This window comes from Halichoeres trimaculatus, unplaced genomic scaffold (assembly GCF_033239565.1).
Source record: "Halichoeres trimaculatus isolate MK-OKI-2021-1 unplaced genomic scaffold, fHalTri1.1 fHalTri1_scaffold_14, whole genome shotgun sequence".
Classification (NCBI taxonomy): Eukaryota; Metazoa; Chordata; class Actinopteri; order Labriformes; family Labridae; genus Halichoeres; species Halichoeres trimaculatus.
The window spans coordinates 1,563,618-1,589,677 of record NW_027437192.1 but is presented as its reverse complement, the minus strand read 5'-3'; the positions used below and the strand labels follow the sequence as shown (position 1 = coordinate 1,589,677).

At 42.4% G+C, this 26,060-nt stretch overlaps 1 protein-coding gene across 4 annotated transcripts in view; it reads right to left on the bottom strand.

The window, feature by feature from the left end:
- Positions 1-26,060, bottom strand: part of LOC141802741 (glutamate receptor ionotropic, kainate 5-like) — a 302,416-nt gene that overhangs the window by 262,289 nt on the left and 14,067 nt on the right. For all 4 annotated transcript variants that reach the window (XM_074686437.1, XM_074686439.1, XM_074686438.1 and 1 more), the window contains exon 2: positions 14,838-16,114. The gene's annotated coding sequence lies outside the window, so the exon portion shown is untranslated. The remainder of the gene's footprint in view (positions 1-14,837; positions 16,115-26,060) is intronic.

Genomic DNA, 26,060 nt, shown 5'->3' with positions numbered 1-26,060 from the left:
TCGTAATTTTTGTTTTACAATATCAAAATCTGGCTTCTTTTTTTTAAAAAAAAAAAACAAAAACAAAAAAAATCTGTTGTTGTTTTCCTTTTTCAACTTCAAAATATTAATTTTAGTCTTTTGTTTGTTAGCTAGACCAGAAAAAAAGTTTCCTCTTTCCTCCAGCAGAGGGTGAAATGTTCCTCTCTGACTCACTTAATTTGCATTTTTTCAGGAAAATATAGCGCCTGATAAAGTCTGTATTTATTGTTCACATGGTCTGGTGTTAAAAAAACTGCAAACATCGGAAATATTGAAGAATTGCATTTTAACTCCAAAAGTCGTAAAAGAAACGAATCACGAGAAAAGGACATCGTCACAGCCCTTGTGATTAATCGCACTAATTTACGAGAATAAAGTCAGAAATGTACGACAATGTTCTCATTAACAAATGAGTATTTATTTGAGATTTTATGAGAATAAGGTCATAATCCACACCTGTTTACAATCGCAGGTGGTCTTTCCTTTGAACAAGACAAAATGCAGAGCTGGCTCCTTTTATTCTCATAAATTTATGAGATAATTTCAGTAAATAATTGAGTTTTTTTTTCTTTGGTGCGGCCCTAATCCTCCGTCAAACAAAACCATCATGTGTGACTAAGATTTGACAGAATAACTGTCGTGTATTGCCTCATTGTTCTGACACACCCACCTCTGTAACTCCCAAAACTGCCCCTCTGCCTTAGCAACCATACTACTTTGTGATTGGTTGGCGTGATGCAATTTCGACCAATAGGAATGAAGTGTCGCGTTTGTTTGTTTTCTTGCCAGGATTTTTTAGTTTTTACTGTTTCATCCTGCACTAAACACGAAATAGCATGGGGTCTGTCATTTATCGTCACTCTGGATTTGTTCGCCACATCGAGACGTTTCAAAAACAGGAAGTTGTTCCTTACATTTAAAAACAGACACTCAGAGAGACTGCATCGTATTGCTACGGCATCTTAAATCAGTCACGTGATTTGGACACATGGATGTGGCAACTCCAGGAGGTAAAATGCCACCTGCCACATGCCACATGCCACATGCCACCTGCCAAATTTTATCAAAATCAGGAAACATTTCTCCACTGATTTCAAGAGAAGGGGGAAGAGGAGGAGGATTAATAGGCTGAAGTTTAGTCTCATTAACAGAGACAGGAAGAATGAGCCGGACGATTTTTACATATCGATATAAACGTTGCAGAAGCAGCAACAAATGAACGTCTCTCCTCCGTCACTAACCGGACTTTATAAAACCTCTACGTGAAATCACAACCTCCCTAAAACTGAGAGCCCGATAGCACTACATTTCTTCTAGTCCAGTAAAAATTTGTTGATACTCTTGAAGGGTTTTTCCTGGTTCAGGGTCAGGTCTTTGGTGGTGGAAACACACAGAACTGGTCTCAAACAGACCCTGGAAGATGAGCCAGTCGAGCCACGATAATGATCTTGTGAATGAGGCGTTTCTCCTGAACCGGTGGAGGTTTTAGTTTCTGTTTTCTGGATGTCTTCAGGTATTCTTGCACCGTTACCCGACTCCAAAACAAATTTCCTCTTTCGACCAATTAGGCTGAAAGTTGGACGTGATCTGCAGCTTTCTGGGACGGAGAGCTCACTCCTACAGAAACTCTCCGTGTGTGATCCTTGAAGTTTAAAGAGGCGTGGATGTGCAGCCGGTAGCGGCTCATTTTTCAGTCTTTTTAAAGTGTGAGCGGGCGCCGCGGCTCATTAAACGCTGCAGCGGTCCACTCTCCAGTTGATCGGGGTCAGCCGGGCCTTTTTTTCTACCTGATCAGCGCTGTAATCTGGACCGCTCTCCACATATCGAGCTGCATCTGCTTCCTTTCATACTCCATATTCTGCCGCCTCTTCATCTTCATCTCACACCTGAGGGGAGCTCAGGAGGAGGATCGATAAGAGATCAGAGCTTTAGGAGGATTGGGTCTTTTCAGGGAAAGGTCAGGGCAGCCGTGCTCAGTGATGAGACGCTGCAGCGGGCACACACACACAGATTTATACACCTTCAGGTACATAACGCTCATCCGCTAATGCTGAGGCTCACATGCAGGGTGATGGATGCCTCCATCAGGGCGCTGATGGGCTTTCTCTACAAATGGATATGACTCCATACAGAGGAGACGGCTAAAAACAAATCTGTCATCGCGCCAAACGCCCTCTGCAGACGGCGGGGAGTTTGTTAGCTCTGCTGCTGGGGGCTGAAAAATATACGAGTTTAATATAAAGGTTTTATATACGAGGCTGAGCGCACAGAGGATCTTCATCTGTTTCATATTCAGCAGCTCCCTCCAGCATAAATCCACTCACACTGAGGTTTTACATCAGGGTCGCCTGTTGGAGGAGGAGTCAGGCAGCAGACGGCAGGTCGCGCTGGGAAACACCTGGATTCAGTGACTCACACCTGACCTGTGGAGCTGCCTTTGAATGGACGGCTAACGACAGAGGAAACCTGGAAGAGAGGAGGCTCTGGATCGATACCTGAGTCTGTGATGAGTGCATCAAGAGCTGCAGCTGTCATACATGGGGCGTCAGCTCCGTAAACAGTGACTCATCTCAGGATCTGCTTCAGGATCTGAGGAAACGTATAATACCGCTGACACTTCTGCTCTATACTGTCCCTCTGGTGCTCCCGTAGCTCAAAAAACCCTCTACTTTTTCTCTGCTTGGTGTTTTAAGCCTCGTTTCCCCGAAGCGGTCCGGTTTAGATCAGCACAGTTTGGTACGGGTTAGATCACAATATGACAAAGCTGATGCGGCTATCGGCATCAAGCTAACACCCCTACTGCCAAGAAAAGCCCGGTTGACCCCGCTAATAAATCCAGTAAACAAAGAGCAATGACGAAGACATCCAGAAATTCGTAAACAAACTTTTGTTTCTTTATAAGCGCTGTCACACAGGAAGTGATCATTCTTTCCACCAATCAGCAGACTGCAGTGTTTCTAGCTCCGCCTCCTGGGAACCAAAAAGTGGGACAATACGGGTCGGTAATTCAGTGACCTGTCCTGGTTTGTAGTCAAAGTGAAACGGCACAAAATGTGTGCCGTACCGAACCCCATTACCCTCCTGTCAGAGGCGGGGCTATGGGTTTACCTTGGTGTTTGAGGCCCCATCTCTCTATGAGGTGATCCTTATGTGATTACATCATCATTACAGCAAGTTGTGCTAAGATCTCGTGGAGATATTGCGAATTTTGGGTTTTTAAACAGTTTGAGGATTGATTCAGGGATTTTTACTCCATAAATATGAAGCTGAAACAACTTAAACATCAAGCAAGTGGGTGAAAGCTATGCTAACAGCTTCAGTTTCTGTTTGGAAAAACAGAGGGAAAACAAAGGACAAAGAGGTCATGCTGAGGAACAACAGGCTCAAAGAAACCTAAATGTATAATTGGTAGTTTGATTTAGATACACTTTTTGTTATACTGGTTAAAATGATCTATATTTCCTGATGGCAGCAATACATGATGTGTTCTTAAATGAGAGCGAATAATATCGGCTATCTACCGCAGGAGAAAACCCAGGAAAACATCAGCCAATCACATCGATCAGGATCCAATCTGTTAAACCAATCAAATCCCATCCTGCTGTTTTGCCCTCCTCCTGCGCGTACATTTCACCGACGCTCACTGCCCCTGACTCAGTGTGTGTTCCCGAGTTTAGCAGTGAACAGGTTCACGCTCAGCAGAGGAATGGCAGAGAAACTACCCACACCCTGATTACTGGTAACTGCTCCTCCAGCTAAACAGAGCAACAACAAGCTCTGACAAGCAAAAAAAAACTGTGATATTTAGTATGTTGTAGAGAAAATGTACATCTACTGTTTGTATTATAGCTTTACTCCTGATATCGTGTTACGGGTAAAAGTGGATAATGCTAGCACGACAGTTGCGAGTGCTAACATGTCACATTTGTTTTTTGTTTTTTAGCTTTACGTTTTAACGTTTTGGTGTTTCCTTACCTCTAAATGAGACATGACTCTACGTAGTGTTAAACATTAAATGATGTGCTGAGTCCGTCTTTCAGTTATTCACAGTCATAGTGGAGAATCAGCGGCGCCCGTGCATGTGAGCCGGGGCGTTGATTTGAAGGAGCTCCCAGGGTAGGGAGAGGAGGGGCTAGGTGGAGTCCTGACGAGATGCTACATTCAAATTCATGCTAGTTTTCCAGGACTGCCAACCCTGCCTTTAAAGGAGGCAGAGACTACTTCATCTGCTCTGTCTGTGCTCTGCTTCCTGTCCAGTGTTGTTTCTGCCTATTTGCGGTTGTTTCTTCCTGTTGTAATGTTTTTTTCTTCCCGTTTCCTGTTGTAATGCTGTTTTTTCCTGTTTCTTCCTATTGTGATGTTGTTTCCTATTGTGATGCTTCCTTGTCCTGTTTCATCCTGTTTGGGGTCTTGATGCTGTCACTTCCTGTTTTTCCTTCTGTTTCTGCTCTGTCTGCTGTAGTGATGTTGTTTCTTCCTGTTTACTCTTCTGATGTTTCTGCTGTTTCCTGTTGTGATTATATTTGTTCCTGTTGTTGTGTTTTTTTTTTCTTCCTGTTTGCTGTCGTGATATTGTGTCTTTCTGTTCTGTTGTTTTTTTCCTGTTTGTCCTCCTGTTGTTTCTGCTCTGTTTGCCGTTGTTATGACATTTGTTCCTGTTGTCGTGATGTTGTTTCTAACTGTTGTGATGTTGTTTCTGATTGTGTTGCTCCCTATGCCTGTTTCTTCGTGTTATGATGTTGTTTCCTGTTTGTCCTCCTGTTGTTGTGCTCTGTTTGCTGTTGTATGTCTGTTCCTGTTGTGGTGATGTTGTTTTGTTGTTTCTTCCTGTTGTTTCTGCTCTGTTTGCTGTTGTGCTGCTCTTTTCCTCCTGTAATAACATGAAATTGACATTTGGTGTCTCTGCCGGTGGTTGACGCTCTGAAAGGTCAGCTCGGAGCTCAGACTGAGGGAGGGAAGAGATCAAATTTAATGTGCTCCTTGATTTATTTCTCACCATGAAGACGTAACACCTGGGTTATGGTGAGTTGTGTTGGTAATAAAAAGACTCTGAATTATTCATGCAGGCGTTTGCTGACTGATGGGTGGAGCGGGGCTCGGCGGGGAGTCTGCGGGATGGAGCTGAGTGTGTCTGAGTCACATTTCACAGGTCAGCTGCTGCTGGTTTGTTTCAGCGCTCGCTGACTAACTGTGAATGTGTGACATATTTTTTATTCTTCCTCCAGACAGAAACGCTCAGGATCAACAGATCCTCCTGACGGCTTTGTTTATCTATGCAGTGAAGCAGAGTGTGTCCAGCTCTCAACGTGAATATCTGATTCAGTAAGTGTTCAAATCCTGCACCCTGAGGTGAGGATTATAATCCTTCTGTTGTTGTTTTATTCAGGTAACCTGGGAAACCAAACACATCTACAAACTCAGGTTTTATTTGCCTTCACTCTCCTCCTCCTCTTCCTCTTTCAGACTGGTTTATGTCAGAGAGGATGATTGTCTTAAAAACATCACAAGGCAATGCTTAGAAAGCTTCAGTTCATTATGAAACTCAAAAGAGATGGCGCTGAGAGCTCTTAGAAAAAGTTTCTTCTGGTGGCTGAGACATTATTTTTCCCGACTGCCTGCTACAAACATGGGGTAGAAATGATGTTCCATCAGGTTAATAAGATAAATATCAGCTGTTTGAGCATGTTACTTTTTGAAATTAAAGAGGTACACACCTGATATAGAGGTAAAGGCCTGCTTAGCAAGGATAGACCAATTTTCGGCTTTTTGAAGCATATTGGCATTTATATGCTTAAAGGCTTTAAACAAAGTTAAGTGTTGGAGTATTTTCACTTTAATGTAAACTAATATTATGCTAACAGTAGCAGAAGGTCTTCATAAGATCTTCATGAAGTTTGCTGAAATGATGTCATCACATGAGGCTCTCCTAGGCAGCAGGCCTCAAACACCGAGGTCAGCCTATAGCTCCACCCCCGACAGGCCTCCAGAGAGCTGGCCAATCAGAGGAGAGGGGCTTGCCTTAAACCAGTTTTACTGGAAATGAATATTGATTCCAAATATCGGTTATCGGCCTCATTAAAAACTAAAAATCAGTATCAGCCCCAAAAGAAAAAACTTATTGGTCAATTTCTGGTGCCAAGCACAAATTTTGAGTGCCTGAGGGCGGAGCTTTGTTTGACCAGTCCCAAGGCCTGGGACCATAGACTGTTTATAGAGTGGACAGTGTGGCTCCGCCATTTATCATTGTACGGTTTTGAAGCCAAAATACCACCGTCACAGGTGCAGACATTGTAGCAGTTTGGAGCCAGAGTCTGCGCAGTAGAGACTGTGAGGGATTCTGGGAGAATCTGAGTGGAGCTGGGTGACAAAAATAATAACTATTTTTTTTCTTTTGAGAGTCTAATCACTTCCTGACTCTACCTCCAGACACATTTTACAATCCCTGAAAAAAAATACACGATAACGGCAGCTGTCAATCATCGTTAAACATTACGTAAAGCCTTGTTTTTGACCTCGTATAACTAATGAAAACAAAACTTTTTAGAAAAAAGAGGACTTGAATACAAGACAGCCAAATGATATCTTCAAATCACCACAACAATCAGACGTGAGAAACATTTCTATGAGGTGTATTAATTTTTTAAAGTTTGACCACAGCCCTTCTGAAATGAATGGAAAGCCGGATTTTTCAACCTATACTGCAGCCAGCCACCAGGGGGAGCAGTTTTTTGTGGAGACCTCACTTCGAGACGAGCAAGCGGACGTCCATTTTTCTTACAGTTTATGCCTGGGACTAGCACTAGCATTAGCATTGTTGCAGAAGTGGTAAAAGAGACAGAAGCTAAAATGAAGTGTCTTAGTCAAAGGCCAAAATAAGGCTTTCTAAAACACTAGGAAGAGAAAAAGTACATATTTTTTTTAGCCACGGGGGCAATGGAAGGACAGAATAAAGACTTAAAAAAAAGCACAATACCTCTTCCATAAATGTCAGATTAATATGAATAGTTTAAAAATGCTTTTAAACTATGTTTTGTACGGCATCCTTGGGTGTCTTGAAAGGTGCCTTGTAATAAATTGTATTATTATTATTATTATTATTATTATTATTATTATTATTATTATTATTATTATTATCATTATTATTATTATTATCATCATCATCATTGTATAAATATAAACAATAAGAAAGAAAGAAAAGTGGAAACAGTTAATATAATAAAGTAGTCAAAGCTAATTAAAAAGCTAGAGCTCTTAAATTCTCTTTATAAACACTCAGAGGGTTCCGGAATGCGGTGACATCACAAAGACAGAAAGCTCTCTGTCTTTGACGCTGAACATTCTAGAACCTCATGGATGGAGCTGCAGCATAAAGGCCGTGTAGAGCAAAATACCCCTTCTTTAATTTAAAAACAATCAGTTTCCCAACCCTGGTCCACTGGTTTGATTTCTGGTATCCTGATCAAACCCGGTTCAGGCTGCGACACATTTGTCTTTTTAAACAGAAAACAGGGTTTTGAGCTAAAATGAGGGACCTATAGGAGACTGGGCTCATGATAAGTGTGTATTTTGTCTTCTCTAGAGCTGTTTTACACCAAAAAACAAGAGTTCATTGGTATCCCTGTTGATGAAAAGCTAAGAGAAAACTAGCCTGTCAAAGTTCAGAGTTGAGTAGCTGAATAAGATCTCTATGGGAGGCTGACAGAGCGCAGACCTGCAGAGAAAGCGCTCTAAAAACACTCATTTAAAGTCTTTAACATATGTTTGGAGGAACTTTGATGAGCTCTCTGAGACCCTAACACAGACATTTACAACCTTTAACTCACTGGAGCAAATAATCAGCAGCCCTGAGCGAGAACAGGGCTGAAATATTCAATCTGAAGCTGAATATTTAAGGTTTTATTGAGCCGACAGCGGCGCCACGTTCCAGCAGTCATAAAGGACGGGCTTTATATACACAGGCCTCATTGTGGAGCGCTGAGCGGCTCCGTTTCTCCTCCGAATAATAAAAGAAGAGACGCAGCAGCAGTGATGTAATGAGGGTTTGTGCCTCCGAGCGGCACTTTGATTCTCCTTGTCTTGTTTATCTTGTTTATTGTTGCAGCGGCTCAGCTTTGCAATGAAATAATGAGAAACATGAAGAACTTCTATAGAGGGAGCTTTCTGCTCCTCCTCCTCCTCCTCCTCTTCCTCCTCAGAGGATCCTGGATTAAATCCTCATCATGACCTCTAATCTCACGTCTTTAAGCACAGCGTCTCAGGTGCAGCTTCCTGATTTTCCTTCATTCCTCCGAAGCACTAACGTGATGCTGCGTGCATCTCTGCTGGTGACGGAGGAGCTTTGACCCCCGTGAACCCTCCATCCTCTCAGCTCTCTCCACCCGAGCAGGAGGAATGATGAAGGCGGCTCCGTAATCGTTATCTTCCTCCGCCCGTACCCACTGCAGGTAATAGCGTCCCCAGACAGAAGCTCTTTAGCAGCCGCCGCTGATTGTGGCGTCTAATAGAGTCTGGATGGATGCGGCCGAGTTTAAAGGCGGGCGCTTCCCGAGTCGAGTCGCTCCGTGATAGAGTATTTAATAAGAGAAGGACTCAGCCTATAAGCTCTGTGGGAGTGTCCCCATTTCACCCAGGTTGGCTTTAAATATTTCCTGCAGAGCTTCAGCGTTTAAAGCGGCGTGAGGATGAGGCAGGAGAGAAACAGGAAATGACAGATCCACGTGTTTCACACGAAGAAACTTTACCTGCTGCACACCTCTCTGGACTCTGTCATCCAAAAAGTTCACAACCAACGGTCTGAGCACGGCACCATCTGAGGTTTCTGTGATGGGGATCAGTTCACTCTGGATTTTCAAAATAAAAGACTCCTTACATCTTTCTAATACAACCTTCATCACCGTAACATGAGCAACATTGGGAACTCTTGATTAACTGTTCAGTCACCAGGAACTATTTAGCAATAATCACCACAAACATTGGGACAACCAAGGAACTATCAGACAATTAATTAAATTGTTACCATTAGGGATTTGTCGATTAATTATCAGATAATCACGGGTGACTACTCAGGGACTAATCCGAATGTCACTGTGAACTATTAGACAGTTAGCCTAACAGGCACCAGGAACTATTCAACAATGAATCAAAAAGATGCCGCAAACAATTCAACATTTAATCGTATAGTCAACCGAAACTTTATCATGATTAATCGATTAATCACCAAGAACATTTGGACAATCAATTTGATTGTTGACAGGAGCTTTAATACTATTATTTAGAGTGTCACTGGGAAGTATTCAACATTTAATCAAAAAGTCACAAGGAGGTATGCAAAAATTAATTGAGTAGGCACTAGGAACTTTCTGACGATTAATCGAATAATAACCAGAAACTACCTGGCGATTAATCGAGTTGTCCCTGGGAACTATTCCAACATTAATCCAATAATGACCAAGAATTTTTTGACAATCAAACAAAAATAAACTGGTAATGGACAATCAAATAACAAGTGTAATTGGCACCAGGAACTATTCCACAACTAATCAAATTATTACCAGGAAGATAGGGGCAATTAATCAAATCATTGCCGGGAACTTTTATGCTTTTATTTGAACAATGACTGGGAACTATTTAACCGTTAAATGAATAGACACTGGGAAGTATTCAACATTCAATCAAAAAAGAAAAAAAACACAAGAAGGTGTGTGACATGTCATTTTGACGATTAATCGAATAACGATCAGAAACTATTTGCTGATTAATCGAGTAGTCCCTAAGAACGATTCAAATATTAACCCAAAAATGGCCTAGAAATATTAGACAATGACAACAAAAAGACAATCAGATGATTAGTGTAATAGGCACCAGGAACTATTCGACAATGAATCGAAAAGGTACCGCTAACTCTTTGACAATTGATCATATGGTCACCTGGAACTATTTTATGATTAATTAAACAAGCACAAGGTACTTTTTCACAGCCAGGGAACTATTTGGAGATTGTTCATATTGTCATTGTTAAAGATTTGTTGATTAATTATTGATTATTGATGGGTGATTACTCAAGAATCATCCAGAACGTCACTGGGAACTATTGGACAGTTAATCTAAAAGGCACCAGGAACTGTTTGATAATTAATCTAAAAGGCACCGAAAACAATTTAACAATTAATTGTGCGGTCACCTGGAACTATTCCATGATTAATCGATTAATCACCAGGAACATTTGAACAATCAATCAAATCATTACTAGGAACTATTCAACTTTTAACTGAACGGTCACCTGGAACTTTTTAACATTAAATGAATGGAAACTGGGAACTTATCAGCGATTTATCAAACAAACAAACAACGACTGGGAACTATTTGACAATTTATGTAATAGCCACTAAAAACTATCTGAAATTCAATCCGATAGTCATCAAGTGTTATTTGACGACTGAACAAATAGACCCTGAGAACTATTTGACAAAAAATAGCCACCAGGAACTACTAACTCATCAACAGGAACCATTTAACACCAATTTTTGTGTCATTTAACCAAACAGTCACGGGACATTGTTCAGGGATTAGTCAAACAGTCACCAGGAACTGTTCAACATGCAACTGAGTAGTCACAGGAACTATGATCGAAGCTAAGGAGCTATCGTTAGCTGGCGGTGTGAGCAGGTTTGGACCAACCTGCAGAAATATTCAGTCACTAAAGGAAACTGCAAAGTTCAGACCTGTTCCTGCACCGTGTTTGAAAGTCTCTGCTACTCCATCAAAGGTCTGAGTTCTTTCTACGGGTCATGGTTTAGGTCAAAAAACACGTCTTTGATTAAACCACAGGTCTGTACTGATCCCTCCTCACGTCCTACTCATCTCACGCTCAGGATAAAACAGGCCAACGCTGCAGCTCTGATGAGCAGAGCCACAAAAGGCTAACGCTACATTAGCATCTGTTAGAGGTGATCATCTCCAGCTCTGGGCGTTAATAAACAGGCTGCGTTCAGGAACACAATCCTTCATCATCAACCAATCAAGTCCTGCAGCAGCTCCACGCGCTGCTCGCCTCCGTTATTCCAAATCAAAATTCACCTCACAGCGACTCAGAGAGCTGAGCGCTGAGCCTGCAACACACACACACACACACACACACACACGGAGGGATATTAGCTCATATTTAAGCACACACACACACACACAGGCATCCAGCAGCTGAATAAAGCTTTATTGATTCACTCGTCCTACGTAGGAACATTACTTCCGAGCCTCGTACTATTATCAAACAAGAGGAGAAATGAAAGATTGAACGCAGGGCACACAGAGCCTGACCGGGCGCCCACCAGGACGCACTCCGACACGCGCTGAGGGAAGGAAGAGGAAGAGCAGGAGAAAGGAAGGAGATTAAGGATGCAGGAGAGTCCACTGGGATTAAAGGGCAACGAAAGAAAGAAAGAAGAAAGAAAGAAGTCATTCCTCTGTGAGTCAGTTTTTTGGTGACGGGTCTCAGACCCCCATCCAGACCCTGACCTGGTTTTCTCTGACCCAACAGACCACCTCTGGATACTTCTGGATTGTTTCCACCTTTAAGATTCAACAAGGGAAGAGGTGGTAGGAACTTGTAGGGACGGGAAGTAAAACATTTATACTTTTCAACAGTCGAAGGGAACCATGAGACAATTTATTGAAAGGTTCCCGGGAACTGTACGACGACAAATCAAACAGTCACCAAGAAATTTTCAACGGCTGATAGAAAAGTCACCTGACGTTATTCGGTGACCAAGTAGATCCTGGAACCAATCTTACATTCATGGAATATTCAGAACCAGAATCAGAATCAGAATCAGAATCAGAATCAGAATGAGCTTTATTCACCATGTATTTCCAGAAAACAAGGAACTTGACTTCGGTTAAAGCTGCACTCTCTTTGTACAGTAGTATAATAATTACAATATTAAAAATAAACAACTTTGAAAGGAGTAGAATAAAGATATATACACGATTTAAGTTAAAAAGTTAAAAGGTTTAAAAAAGTAGTGCACTGAGTAGACATAGAATGTGCAATTTGCAAGACAAAACATGAACATGACAAATGAACATGAATGTGCAATAGAGACAGAGGCTGTGGCTGTACATGAGGTATATGAGATGTTGTTTATGTCAGGTTAACTGTTCATCAGAGTGACGGCCTGGGGGAAGAAACTGTTCCTGTGTCTGGACGTCTTGACGCACAGAGCTCTGTAACGCCGGCAGTTTGTGTCCGGGGTGTGAAGGGTCTGCAGAGATGTTGCCAGCCCCGCTTCCTGGTCCTGGACCGGTATAAGTCCTGGATGGACGGCAGGCTTTTTTCTGCAGCCCTGACAGTTCTCTGTAGTCTGTGCCTGTCATGTTTGGAGGCTGAGGAAAACCAAACTGAGATGGAGGAGCACAGGACAGACTGGATGATGGAGGTGTAGAAGATGATGAGCAGGTCCTGGGGCAGGTTGAACTTCCTGAGCTGTCTGAGGAAGAACAACCTCTGCTGTGCCTTCTTCCTGATGGAGTCTATGTGGGAGGTCCACTTCAGATCCCGGGAGATGGTGGATCCCAGGAACCGGAAGGAGTCCACATTCATTGGGTACTCACCTGGAACTATTCAATGATCCATCAAATAGTTCCAAGTAAGTACCCAATGAATAGATTTGATGATTTGATGATGATATTAAATGATATTTGATGACTAATCGAATAATAACCAGGAAATATGAAAGGATTATTTGAAAAGTCATCAAGAACTATTAAAGTGTTGATTGAAAAATCACCAGGAACTAATTGACTATGACAGTGACTATGAACTATTCAATAAGTGACCAAAATATCAGCAGAAACTATGAGACAGGTACTTGAGTAGTTGCCAGGAACTTTTAAATAAAATTAAAAAGTCAGTGGGCACTAATCAACGATTAATCAAATCTTCACCAGGAACTACTGAAGGATTATCTCAAAAGCCGACAGTGCGCCTTATACTCAGAAGCGCCTTATATATGGATCGATATTGATTAATCATGGCTACTGTAGTCAGGGGGCGTCGTCGGAGTAACAGCGGTAAGCAGTAGAACCTGTAAAGAGGAATTCTGCTAAGTGCTAACATTAGCTCACAGGCTGGCCCGGGCTTCTTCTCTTGTTTATTGTTAGAGCAATACAGCGCCCCCCAAAGCTCTGGCTTTTGAACTGATCTCTGGAAACGGCTTTTGTTGACGGCAGAAACCTTCGTCTTTACAGCGCACTCAGAAAATAGTTGGATAGGAAAATGTGTGGCTCCGTGTGGATGTAGCCTGAGTTTGACTGACTTATTGACTGTTTTGTTGACATTCCCTTTAGCACAGCTCCATCTAGTGGATGCATAACGCAACCCCAGCCACTACTGTAGCTTCTACTCTATGCGCCTTATAATGCGTAGCGCTCTATATATGAAAACAGTTTTCAAATAGGCCAGTCATTGAAGGTAGATCTTATACTCCGAGGCGCCTTGTAGTGCGGAAAATACGGTAATGGAACTGTCACCTAGAACTATGAAACAGTTTATTGACCAGTCAGTGGGAACTATTAGCTAACTAATCCATCAGTTACCAGGAAAATCTTCTGAGATAAATTAAATTGAACCATGAACAATTGATCAAATACCACCAGGAACTATGAGATGATTTGTTAGTCATCAGGAACTATTTAATGATTAAACAAATCTTCATCAGGAACTTTTAGATCATTAATGGAACAGTCACTGCTGTTAACTATCAATTAAATAGTCACCAGGAACTAGGAGACAATTCATCAAATGGTTACTGAGAACTACTAGATTATTCATTCAGAAGTCAAAAGAAAAATCTTCACAGATTAATCAAATCATGGTTATAAACTTTTCAACGATTGACTAAAAAATGACCAGGAACTACATGACAATCAGATTAAAAGTTCCCAGAACTATTTAACAATTAATTGAGTAGTTGTCAGGAACTATTTGACAAATAATGGAAACAGTCACCAGGAACTTTAAGACATTTATTAGAAAAGTTCCTGGAACCATGAGACAATTAATTTAATAGCCACTCAGAACTGTGTGATGAGTTATCAGGTATTGAGTGAGAACTATGAAACTGTGAATCATAAAAAGTCACCAGGAACTATATACCCTGCTTTCTTTGCCTTTAGCTTAGCACAGCAACTGGTGGGCTACAGAAACCAGTTCACAAAAGCTGGTCAGATAGTCACCAGGAACCATATTCTAGCCAAAAACAACAGACTGGATTACAGACACCAGTTAGCATTGGAGCTAGCACGGGGATCAGACCGGCTCTAAAGTCTTCAGCTGTTGGACTCTGATCCTCTACTTCCTGTTTTCTCCTCGCTCGGTGTGTGAGAGAAGGTTAAACCAGCGCCGCCTCATAAAAGCATCAGACGGACGGCCGTAAGAGGAGATTTAAACTCTGCTTTCTCTGAAAAAGGACACCACGGGGACTTAGGGCTGATTATAACATTAATGAGAGAGAGTAAATTCAGACGGAGGATTCATGAAGTCAGAGACAAAAACACAGACAGCAGGTCCAGACCAAAACCTCCTTCAACCACTTCAAAACCACTTCACAGACCCACTTCTGCAATCAAGCTACTCAAAGACCTCCAGTGTCCCACAATGCACCGGGAGGCCCCTGTGTCAAAGCTTTGATAGTCCTGCACGGCTAAATAAGTAAAACACAACAAGAGAGGAAAGCAGTGGGGAGACTTCAAGGAGTCATGAGACAGAAGGAGGACGGAGAGGAGACGGAGAGGAGACGGAGAGGAGACGCTGAGGTACTCACAGAATGAAGATGACGACACCAGGAGCCAATCTCACAGGTTTCTCTGGGATGACGGAGGCCAGTTTAATCTCAGCAGGATCCCAAACACACGCACAGGCGCAGAATATACCATCCACAAGAGGGAATGCTGGGTAAAAAAACTCCAAGTCTCACACTCTCGTCGCTGAAGCTGTCTGGAAACGTCTCTCTGGACTCGTCACGAGGTGAAGAAGACGCTTCCCCGACCAGGAAGGAGCTTCCTCTTCCTCTTCTTCCTCCTGGCGCCTCAGGTGATGAAGAAGCGAATGAACACACCCGGGCCAGAAACCAACTCAATCACGGCGCCGGCCGGAGATAATGGTGTGTATCGCTGGCACCTGCTCTGCCTTCCTCTTCCTCTTCCTGTCTGCGTGTTACACCTGGCTGCAGAGATTAAGGCGTGTAATCAAATCCTCTTAATTGGCCCTGATGGTGGCGGCCGGCCAACGCTTCCTCTTCGCCCGTGCTCGCCGCGAGGAATCCCAATGAAGTCCTGTGTGGATGAAGCGCCTGTCAGTCAAGACTCAGGGCTCCTGCAGTTACCTGCTGACTCACAACCGCTCGTTATCTGTGCTGCGTGCCGCCGCCCCGGGCTCGCCATGTCCTCCCTGCTGCCACGCCCTCCACTCCTCCCTCCTATCGATCACGCAGACTGACTGACGGCTCCTGGAGGCCCCTCCCCTCCGCGTGGTTTGGCGTTTTTTTCCTCGTCACCTCTTCGGGTCCGTATCTAATCTCTGCTGCTCTCCCTGCGTCTAATCCCCATCTCCATCGGCTGCTGCTAATTGGTTTCAGGTGTCGCCGGCGGCAGGAGAGCGGAGAGTGGCGAGGGAGGGGAGGCGGCGCTTGGGGGAAGATTTCACGCTGCCGTCGCCATTAATTAAAAAGATGATTACTCTGAATACAAAGATTAAAGAGGAAAATAGGAAGCGTGGCAGCTGATAATAACCTGGTGGCACTTTGGAGCTCCTCGCTCAGCTCCTTCAGCGTGTGTGTGTGTGTGTGTGTTACTCTGTGTGTGTGTAAACAGCAGCTGGGTGAGGAGAAGTTTTTCACCTCCTCAAACTCAACATCCTCAGATTACATCCACCGAGTCAGAAATCCAACCAGACTAATCCAAAGTTAGAGCTCCCAGAATCCTTTCCTGCTCCGCGGCGTCCTCAGGGCTGCAGCTGGAGGTCGCTCTGGACGGATGCTGTGGATTCAGTTGGATCCAACATCTAACGTCGATGGAGTCCGTGCTGAAGATCTGCAGTTACCTGCAACGACAGGAAACAAAGTTTGGGTTGGTTAGAGAAGTTTTCACAGCCTGATGATTCAAGTCCACTTCAGGAGACTTTGGCGTTCAAACATCACAGGAAAAGGAAACTTTTACTGTTCGTTCTTGTTAAAGAAGTTTATTCTGTGCGACTTCTTCAACACAAAAACTCTGCTGAGGTTCCCTTTAATCAGTTTTACCTTTAAAAGACTGACAGCGTAAGGTTTGCTTCACCAACCACACCAAACCACAGGAAGCTGTTTTGTTTTGTTTTGTTTTGTTTTGTTTGCGTAACATTAGGATGCGTTCAGGGTCAGGTCAGAAAAACAGGTTTGTCTTGGTACAACACACATTTTGTGCATTTACGTTGACTAAAACTGGGACAGGTACCCAAATTACTGATCTGTACTGTCCCACCACTTCAAATTTTATTTGTCAAATGTTGCTAGCACTGTTTTTCTGTATCTGTTCATTACACATTGTCTGAGGTGTTAGCTTGTTTTCAAAACAAAATTTTACAGGGAATAGTAACTACATTTGAAAGGAATACATCAGTAGGAATCATAGAGATGGGTAACCCAATTAGGTACTTTTGTAGGCACCGAATTCTGTCAAAAGTACCGAGTTCACGTAAACCCAAAAGGTACCACGTTTGGATACCGACTGCATCCTTGTGACTGTGAGGGAGTGGAAGAGTAGGAGATTTTCCATGTCGGACATGAACACAGCATTACAAGGTTATATATTGAAGAATAAATATGTTAAACTGAAAATAATTTACAATTATCATTGAACAAATTGATTTTTTTCAACCACATAAACACAAAAAAGTACCCAATATTAGTACCGTTAAGTTCCAGTACGGATTACCAGGAATTGGACATTGGTATCATATCATTTAAAATTTCAGTGATAGTCTTGTTCTTTTTTCAATTTTTCTGATACCATTTATTGGTATTACTCACTGTTTAACTTGTCATCTACATGTATAAAAATAAAGTAATTCATTCATTCATTGTGCTAACATTACCATGATTTTTTTTTTTTTTTTTTTTTTTTTTTTTTTTAAACAACCTTCTAATTTTCTTCTGTTTCATCAAAAACGTTTGTTCCTAAAAAATCAAAAACGTAGGTGGAGTATATGTTGATAGTTCAGTTACCTCCATCAAATAATCCTCCCAGTACTCACGGGGAGCCATAAACTGTGGGCGGGACACTACTGAGGTAGAGCGCATGCGCTGAATCACAACCTAGCAACTTTCGATGATTAGCAGAAAATGACAGAACACCGGGACGTTTCACTCTAAAAGACTCCTTTCTTCAATACCGAGTGATTTAACGCGTTACTATTTCCAAACTAGTAATCAAATGAGAGTTAGTTATCCACCTCACTGAGCGTTACTCTTCTATTCAGAGTATTTTCCGTTTACCTCGGTAAACAGACGGGAGTCACGTACGCGCCGTCAAGAAGTCGCGTTTTCAGCATGAGGACGACTCAAGTGTAACACACACGGTCAAAAATGATGGAGAAGGTGTCTGAGTTTTACCTGGGGAAAGGTGAGTCCTGTTTTTCACTGTAAATCTCTCTTTTCCATGAGCTGTACCCTCCGTTTAGCTTAACTCCATCCGTTAACGAGCTGAGGACACCGCGCGTGCCACCTGCAACGAGGCACGCGCTGACGAGCAGGGGCGTGTCCAGAGGTTTTAGACTGGGGTACCCTGATCAAACCCCAGGGGATTATGGGAGCCTTTATTCCAATATCATTTTTAAATTTTCTTATTTGTACAAAGGATGGAAGCCCATGCCGCCAGTTAAAGCAGTATAAATATAAAAATAAAAAGTCAAATTTATTATTTTATTTCTTTCTTTTTTTATTTATTTAAATTAGGACAATGCATATTGATCAACATATCAGCAAAAGCTTTAATGTAAATATGCCAGAGTTAGCACAATAGCTTTTTGAGATAATAAGGTCATAGTTATGAGATTAAAAAGTATAATTATGTGATAAAAATCATGAGATAAAATTCATAATTATGAGATAAAGGTCAAAAGTTAGAGATAAAAAGTCATATTTGTGATGAATTAGAAAAGAAGAAACCTTACCAAAGACAAAGCAGTGGCTTTACTCTGAAGTTTGATTAATTTTTATTTCATTATTATGACTTTATTATAGTAACAGTTTTAAAAATAAAATAAAATAAAAATAAATAATTAAATAAAAATAAATAAAGAAAGAAAGAAAGAAAAAGAATACTGATTAAAAAAAATTGACAAGAAAATTAAATTAAAATTGAAACTGAAATTCAACTTAATTTTAGAAATTAAAAATGTATAAAATAGAATTTTTTTGTTTTTAATTGTGATATTCATAAAACACAACAACCAATAATTTCTGACTGTTCTTCTATAACAAAACAAGTAGATTTAGATTATTATTTAATAAAACCACAAACGCAGAATTTTGCCAAACGGTGCAGCTCTATGAGGCCGTGGGAGGTGTTGTTGGCAGCTGTTTAATGTAACTTAAAAGTAACTTGTAATCTTGCTAAGTTACTCTGAAAATCAAGTAATCAGATCACCTTTTCAGGGTAACTGTGGCAACACTGCAACCCACTTTTTCCCACTTAAATCCAACGGAGCAAAATGTTAATTCCTTAAAATTTCCTACTGGTCTTGAAAGTTTGTACAGAAGCCCTGAAAGGTCATGATTCAATATTTATTCTTTTAACTTCTCAGTTCTGGACAAGCTTTTCTCAGATAAAACAGAAACAGGGTGATTTTTTTTTTTTTTCTGGGATAATTTCGTGCTGATTTAAAAAGCAAATCCGTGGGTTAATCACCATCATTAGCCAGTAGCCGAGGTGCCGAGGTGCCTTTCTGCTGCCGCCCACATGATTGAGGTAAATGGAGCCTATTTCTGTCCTGTTCTGTTCTTTCCTTTGTTTTTTGTTTTTTTTTTTCTACAAAAAGCACAGAGAAACAGCTGATTATCTCATTATCTCAGGATAACGAGATTAAAATGTGCCTTTTCCATGTGACTTCTCTAATGTTGTTTCTGACGTTGAAGAGGCGAGGTTTCTCCCTGTTTCTGTTTTACCCGTCAGAAGTCATTCTGAGTTAAAAAACAGGAGTAAGACATTTTAATCTTTCTTTCCACGCAGCGGAGAAAATAATAAATCATGAAAGGAAAACAAAACGCCAAGACGTGGTTCCCATTCGGCAGTTAAAGAGGGGAGATACAGACAACAGAGAGGATTAAAGAAGTTGTTCCAGCAAAAATAAATAAATAAATAAATAAATAAAGAACCAACGCTGGAAAAATCAAACAAAGCCGACAAGCGAAGACATGACTGAGTCGATAAAAGCTGCTAAATGACAAGAGCAAGAACACGGAGGGAAACAAATAAAGAACAACAAAAACATGAAGACACAGAGAAGAAGAAAGAAAGATGAGGTCTCAGAGGAGCGCGAGGGGGAAGAGGAAATATGTTAATGATGAGACAGGAAGGCAGCAGAGGAAGAGGAAATACTGAGAGGAACAGTTGGTTTTAAGGCTGAAATCCACCAGACGGTCTCCAGTACAGCTTCACCGCGCCGGGTCCGACAGGTTTACATTCAGGTCAGTCTGTCAGCTCACACTGGATCCAGAAGATTGAGCTAGACAGGAAGTAGTTCACAGAAACTACCTAAAAACACCCAGAGACTTTTAAAATAAAACAAACTGTGTCCAAACCAGATGGTTTTTATCTTGACTACAACAACAAACCGACATAACGAGCGGAGCCAAACCAGAATCAACAGGTTTGAGGTTTTACAGCCCAACATGGACCAGGAGAGGATCATCTTTGGTGTGGGAATCCAGCGAATCCAGACGTATCACTCTTATCACTCATGTCTCTAGAGTCAAAGTCTAACTTGAGATGAGGGTTGAACTATTACTGTCAATGAAGTAAAAAAGTAACATATGGAAAAGATCTTTCCTAGTAAGAAACTGTCAATATTATTGTCAAATTCTGTTAAAATTATTCTTAAAAACTGTAGCTCCTTCAAATCCTGTTTCCACCAAGTGGTCCAGTACAGATCAGTCCAGTTTGGTACGGGTCGGATCTGTAAAGTCCTGTTGGTTGTGGCTGCCTGTTGTCTTCTTTTCCTGTTTCTTGTAATTTTTTCGTCTTTTTTTCGTAATCTTTGTATTTGGAGTGGATCATTACTTTGTATGGCTCATTTGTTGGTCGTGTAAACCAAACTTTTTGTGTTCTTAGTGATGTTTTTGCTTGTTTTTTCTCCTGTGTTTGTCTGGAGATCCTACATATAACCATGGCTGCATTGTTTACATGTGGAATCAGCTGTTAGCAGCCTGTAGCATATCAATGCTAACTGGTGCTAGGCCGGATGTTTCCCACAAGGTGAGGAGAAGGAGGTGAGGACGACGTGCTGGTTCTCAGGTGTGAGCTAAGAAGTGACGACATGGACCTGTCCTTCCATCCATCGTTATTGGGAACGTAAGATCTATCTCCAATAAGATGGACGAGCTAGCTGTGCTAACCCAGCAACAGAGGGAATACCAGAAGGCAGAGTAGCATCATGCTATTCACAGACATGGCTAACAGTGCTAACACCAGACACCAACGCCACATTGGAAGAACTTACCCTGTGGAGGTGGAGGCTGGCTGACTGGACAATGATGGACAAGCTGTCAGCATCTTTTTTCTTATGGACCATTTCTATACACTTCCTTACTTTTGTTTTCTGGATTGCTGCTGTGACTCCTCCTGAATTTACCCTCAAGGAAAACTCAAGTATTTTCTATCCTACCTAGAAACACCAGAAACCACATCCACACTGGAAACAACACGTTAACAGTCTGGCTCATGAAAGATTTGTGGTCTGATCAGCTTTATTTGTTGATAACTGGTTATCATTTCAGTCTGTAGAGGCATCCTCGTGGTGTTCCTGATGTACCGTGACGAACAAACACTTTGCAGTTAGTACTGAGTCATAAATCGATGTTCAGAGATACGATGAGGAGCAGTTCTGGGTGATAATTACAGCACCGTCTCAATTAATGAGCTCTGAAAACATCCACACACTTTGGAGTTATTGTAATAACTGTAATTTCACAGCGTCCTCTGAAAGCTAACCTGTACTGTGAGGAGGAAAACAAATCGAGCGGCTTAATAAAAAAGAAACTCTCCGTGCTCCAAACTGTGTTTTTTAATCTCCCCATTACAGCGAGCTGACTCACACAGGCGGCTCGCTGCAGAGAGGGGAACATGCTGCTTTAATGCCGCACACTAACTTGTTGCGTAATGTGAAGTGTAGTGAGAGCAGCGCAGTGTGACGGGCAGAGCTGATACCACGCTGCTCTCCAGGATGCTCTCTGCAGACTCACTCGTAGTGTCTGAAAAATAAGAATCAGAAGCAGGAGGAACAGGAGAAAATCTGAAATGTAGGTCACACCAGTGTTTGAGACACAGCCTTTATCAACGTCCACGATGTGCCGTTTCTGTGCAGCTGTGGAGCTCTTTCTGGTACAGCACTGAAACCGTCTTTTCTCTAAACGGAGGGTATTTAATCTATTAGTCTTTATTCTGACCCTCTGGGGCCCCCGTAGTATCTTTACAGCATCTGTCACTGGTGGTTCATACACTCTTATTTAAGTTCCTGTCCCTTTAAGACCTCCCTCTCAGCAACCCTCTTCACTCTGATTGGCCAGCCCTCTGGAGGCAGAGCTATGTGTAGACCTCAGTGTTTGAGGCCCGCCTTTTCAATGTGTCAGGAAGCAGTTAGAAACTCACTGTGATGACCTCATCATTTCAGACGAGCTCATCTAGAGCTTTTATAGTCCAGAGCCTCATCCATAGCTTATCTAGACTTCAGCTCATCTTGATAATTTCTCATCTCATGCTTATCTAGAGCTCATCTCATCCAGTCTAAAGGTTTTTTTTGTCCAATTAAGAGCTCTAATCTAGAGTCTGCTAGAGTTTATAGCCTAGAATTTATCTAGTCTAGAGCTTTTCGAGTCTGGTATAGAGCTTGTCTAGTCTTAAACTGATGTAGTCTGAAGCTGGTCTAGAGCTCATCTAGTCAGTGCTTGTGTCCAGCTCATCTCAACTAGTCTACAGCTTGTCACATTTAATCTAGAGCTCTAGTCTCGAACATTTTGGGGCTTATAGCTCAACCAGCGCTTATGTCGTGTAGTGCTCATCTAGAGCTCATCTTGTCCATCTTGTAAAGCTTGTTCCATCGTATCTAGAGCTCTAGCCTAGCCTGGTAGGGCTAAAGGTCTAGAGCTCATCTAGTTTAGAGCTTTTTCTGGCCTAGTGCCTTTCTAGTTTAGTCTAGAATTGGTGTAGTCCAGAACTAATGTAGAGCTCTAGTTTAGTCTCTTGGTGCTTCTAGACTAGAAATCATCTATGGCTAATCTTGTCTAGAGCCAGTCTAGTTGAGACTGGATCTTTTTAAGTCTAGAGCTTATCTAGTCTTGTGTAGAAAAGGGTTTAGTCTACAACTTATGTAGTCAGAACCTGGTCTGGAGCTTATCTTGTCAAGAGTTCAACTCGAGCTTATTATATTTGGTCTTGAGCATGTTTCAGCTTATCCAGGGCTCTGCCTTAAGTGTCTTGGTGCTTATAGTCTAGAGCTCATCTTTAGCTTATCTTGTCTAGAGCTGGTCTAGTGTAGTCTAGATCTTTTCAAGTCTAGAGCTGGTCTAGTCTACAACTTATGTAGTCAGAAGCTGGTCTGGAGTTTATCTAGTCAAGAGTCCATCTAGAGCTTATTATATCTGTTCTAGAGTCTGTTTCAACTAATGCAGAGCTCAACCTTAGAGTCTCTTGGTGCTTATTGTCTAGAGCTCATATATAGCTTATCTTGTCAAGAGCCAGTCTAGTCTAGTCTAGTCTAGATATTTTCAAGCCCAGAGCTTGTCTAGTCTATTCTAGAACTGGTTTAGTCTACAACTTATGTAGTCAGAAGGTGGTCTAGAGCTTATCTCATCAAGAGTTCATCTAAAGCTTATTATATCTGGTCTAGAGCATGTTTCAACTAATCCAGAGCTTAACCTTAGAGTTTCTTGCTGCTAATAGTCCAGAGCTCATCTTTGGCTTATCTTGTCTAGAGCCGATCTAGTGTAGTCTAGATCTTTCGAAGTCTAAAGCTGGTCTGGTCTACCACTTACCTAGTCAATAGTTCATCTAGAGCTTATCATATCTGGTCTAGAGCATGTGTCAACTAATCCAGATCTTGACCTTAGAGTCTCTTGGTCCTCATAGTCCAGACCTAACCTGTAGTTTATCTAGTCTAGAACTCATATCGTTTTATCTAGAGTTTATCTTGTCAAGAGCTTTTTCTACTGCTTATCAATATCAAGTCTAGTGCTTCTCTAGAGCTCATCTCATCAGTCTAGGGCTAATCTAGAGCCCCAGTCTAGGGATGCCTTAGCTTATCTAGTCTAAATCTAAGTCTAGTCTAGAGTTTGTCTAGTCTAGAGCAAGTAGTCAAGAGTTCTTCCCATGTGTTTGTCTAGTCTAGTCTAGAGCTGGTCCAGTCAATGACTTATGTAGTCTATATCTCGCCTAATGCTTTTCTACAGCTTCTCTTGTCTCATCTCGTCTTGTTTCGTGACGCCGTTTGAACTTTAATCCAGAAAAAGCTCGATGAGACTCGGGGTAAAAACCTGGAGCAGACTCATGATGAACATCGGGCTTCGAGTAGTTGGTGGAGATGATGGTGAAGATGTTAGTCCTGAAAGTCCTCTGGTCTTTCCTGGACCAGCACTCTGAGAGGAAGTCTGTTTTACTGAAATCCTCTCCTGCAGGATTTATCCCGAGCCAAACAAAGTCTGCGTGTTGACTGTGAAACAGAGACGTGTCACATTAACGCCAGAACAGTCCGGATCATGCCAGCCCTGCTGAAGCACAGAGCAGCGGTCTGAAAGCTTTAATCTCTTCATTGTGCCCAGGTCTCTGAGGAGCTCCAGAGCCTCTGCTGCTGCTCCTCCTGCTCCTCCTGCTCCTCCTGCTGCTGCTGCTGCTGCATTATGTTTATGTGATGTAACATACACGCTGCCAAACGAAACAAGCAGCTCTGCAGTCTTTCAGCCCAAGGTCGTCCCAACACTTTGGTTCTGTAGCACTTTCACCGCTTACATAACGCCGTCAGAACCCAGCAGGGCTGCAGCGAGGGGGCGGCGGTGGGGACGGGGGGCGGGGGGGAGCCTCGGCGGTCAAGTATAACTCCTGTTCGGTTCCACATGAGGAGAGCTGCAGACAGCAGACAACCTTTAACACCGAGCACATTACAGCAGGCTGCAGCATATGTCAGAGGGACTCTATAACTAACCCGCTCTGCAGCTTCGCTTCACACACGTCCTCAGGAGGCGCCGCGCTCGTAAAGGAAGACTTTCACCCAGAGAAACCTGGAGCTCCTCCTCACCTGGGCTTTAATCTGTGTGCATTAGCTGACCTCATCTTCAGGAGCTTTATTTAGTGACACATAAATTCACAATGCATGTGTTCATCCTTTCTCAACGAGACGACGCTCAACAAGTGCACTCAAGCTGGTGCTTTCTCTGAACACAGACGCAGAGCCTGCTGAGAAATAGTCAAAGAAAACAGACTCACAGCGGATAAAAGCGTCAGTCTGAGCAGCTCCACATTAAACATCAAGAAGCACTTATGGTGAAGGAGGAGCTGGAGAAACGTAGACTTTAATGTCAGGTCAGTTTTAAAGAAATGGATTAAAAAAGCTTAAGAATGAGGAAGAGGATGAAAACACTTCTGCTCATCCTCTGAGGTGACGATCCATAACCACATCCTCTAGAGCTACTCGAGCCACGCGGGCCCAAAGAGCTCTCAAGACCCACTTCGTTGGGAGAGTCTCAGGTTTGCAGGATGGCTGACTCTGAGGACAGAGCCACTCTGCTCTAAACGCTGCTTTAGTAGAAACAGTCGTCTGTGGCGGCGTCCTGACTCGTCCTCAGCGCAGCAGGAACAAAAGGTGGATTCTACATTTGCAAACATAGTGTTAGAAATGTCACAGCCGTACCGTCGGGCTGCTGGATTCTTAAAAAGCTGTGATCTAAATGTTCGGGTGCTTTAGGAGCAGACGTGTGGGAGTGTTGTGACTGTTTCTGCATTCATTAGAATACATTAACGAGAGCGGAGCGCAGAGCACAGTGGTCAGTGTGAGACTCTAAAGCCTGCAGATATAAAACAGACTAATACCTGCTCTCAGTCCCAAAGGTCTTTGCTGATGCTCCCCCCAGTATGTGACACAAAGGAATGCTGTGCTCTATCCTTCCTTGGTCTGTAACTGATACAACCCCTGTCCTCTAGAGGATCTTTGCTGATGCTCTCCCTGCCTTATCTTATAGAGAATGCACAAAAAAGGGAGGTAAGGTGCACATTTCCCTCTTCAGGTTTTGGTCTTCCACTGTTGTTACTGATGTGAGCACTGTTCTCGATGTAAGAGGTCTTTGCTGATGCTCTCCCTACCTTATTCTATAGTGAATGCACTTTAAATAGAGGCAAGGGGTGCTCTTCCTTCTTCAGGGTTTGGTCTTCCGCTGTTGTTACTGAAGCTATCCCTATAATCTGACCTCAGTGTCTTTGCTGCTGCTCTCCCTGCCTTATATCATAATGAAAGGCTTTAGACTTCCACTGTTGTGGCTGATGCTAGCCTCATCCTCTGTCTTCAGAGTCTCTGCTGCTGTTCTTCCTGCTTTGGCTTATAAAAATTCAGTAAGAAAAGAGAGAGGAGGTGTGCTCTCCCTGCCTCAGGCTTTTGTCTTCCACTGTCATAACTGATTGTCACCCTCTTCTCTGTCCGAAGGGTCTTTACTGCTGCTCAACCTGCCTATACTTTTTATGTCTGCAAATGACACAGAAGAAAGCTGTGCTCTCCCTGCCTCAAACTTTGGCCTTTCACTATTGGCACTAAT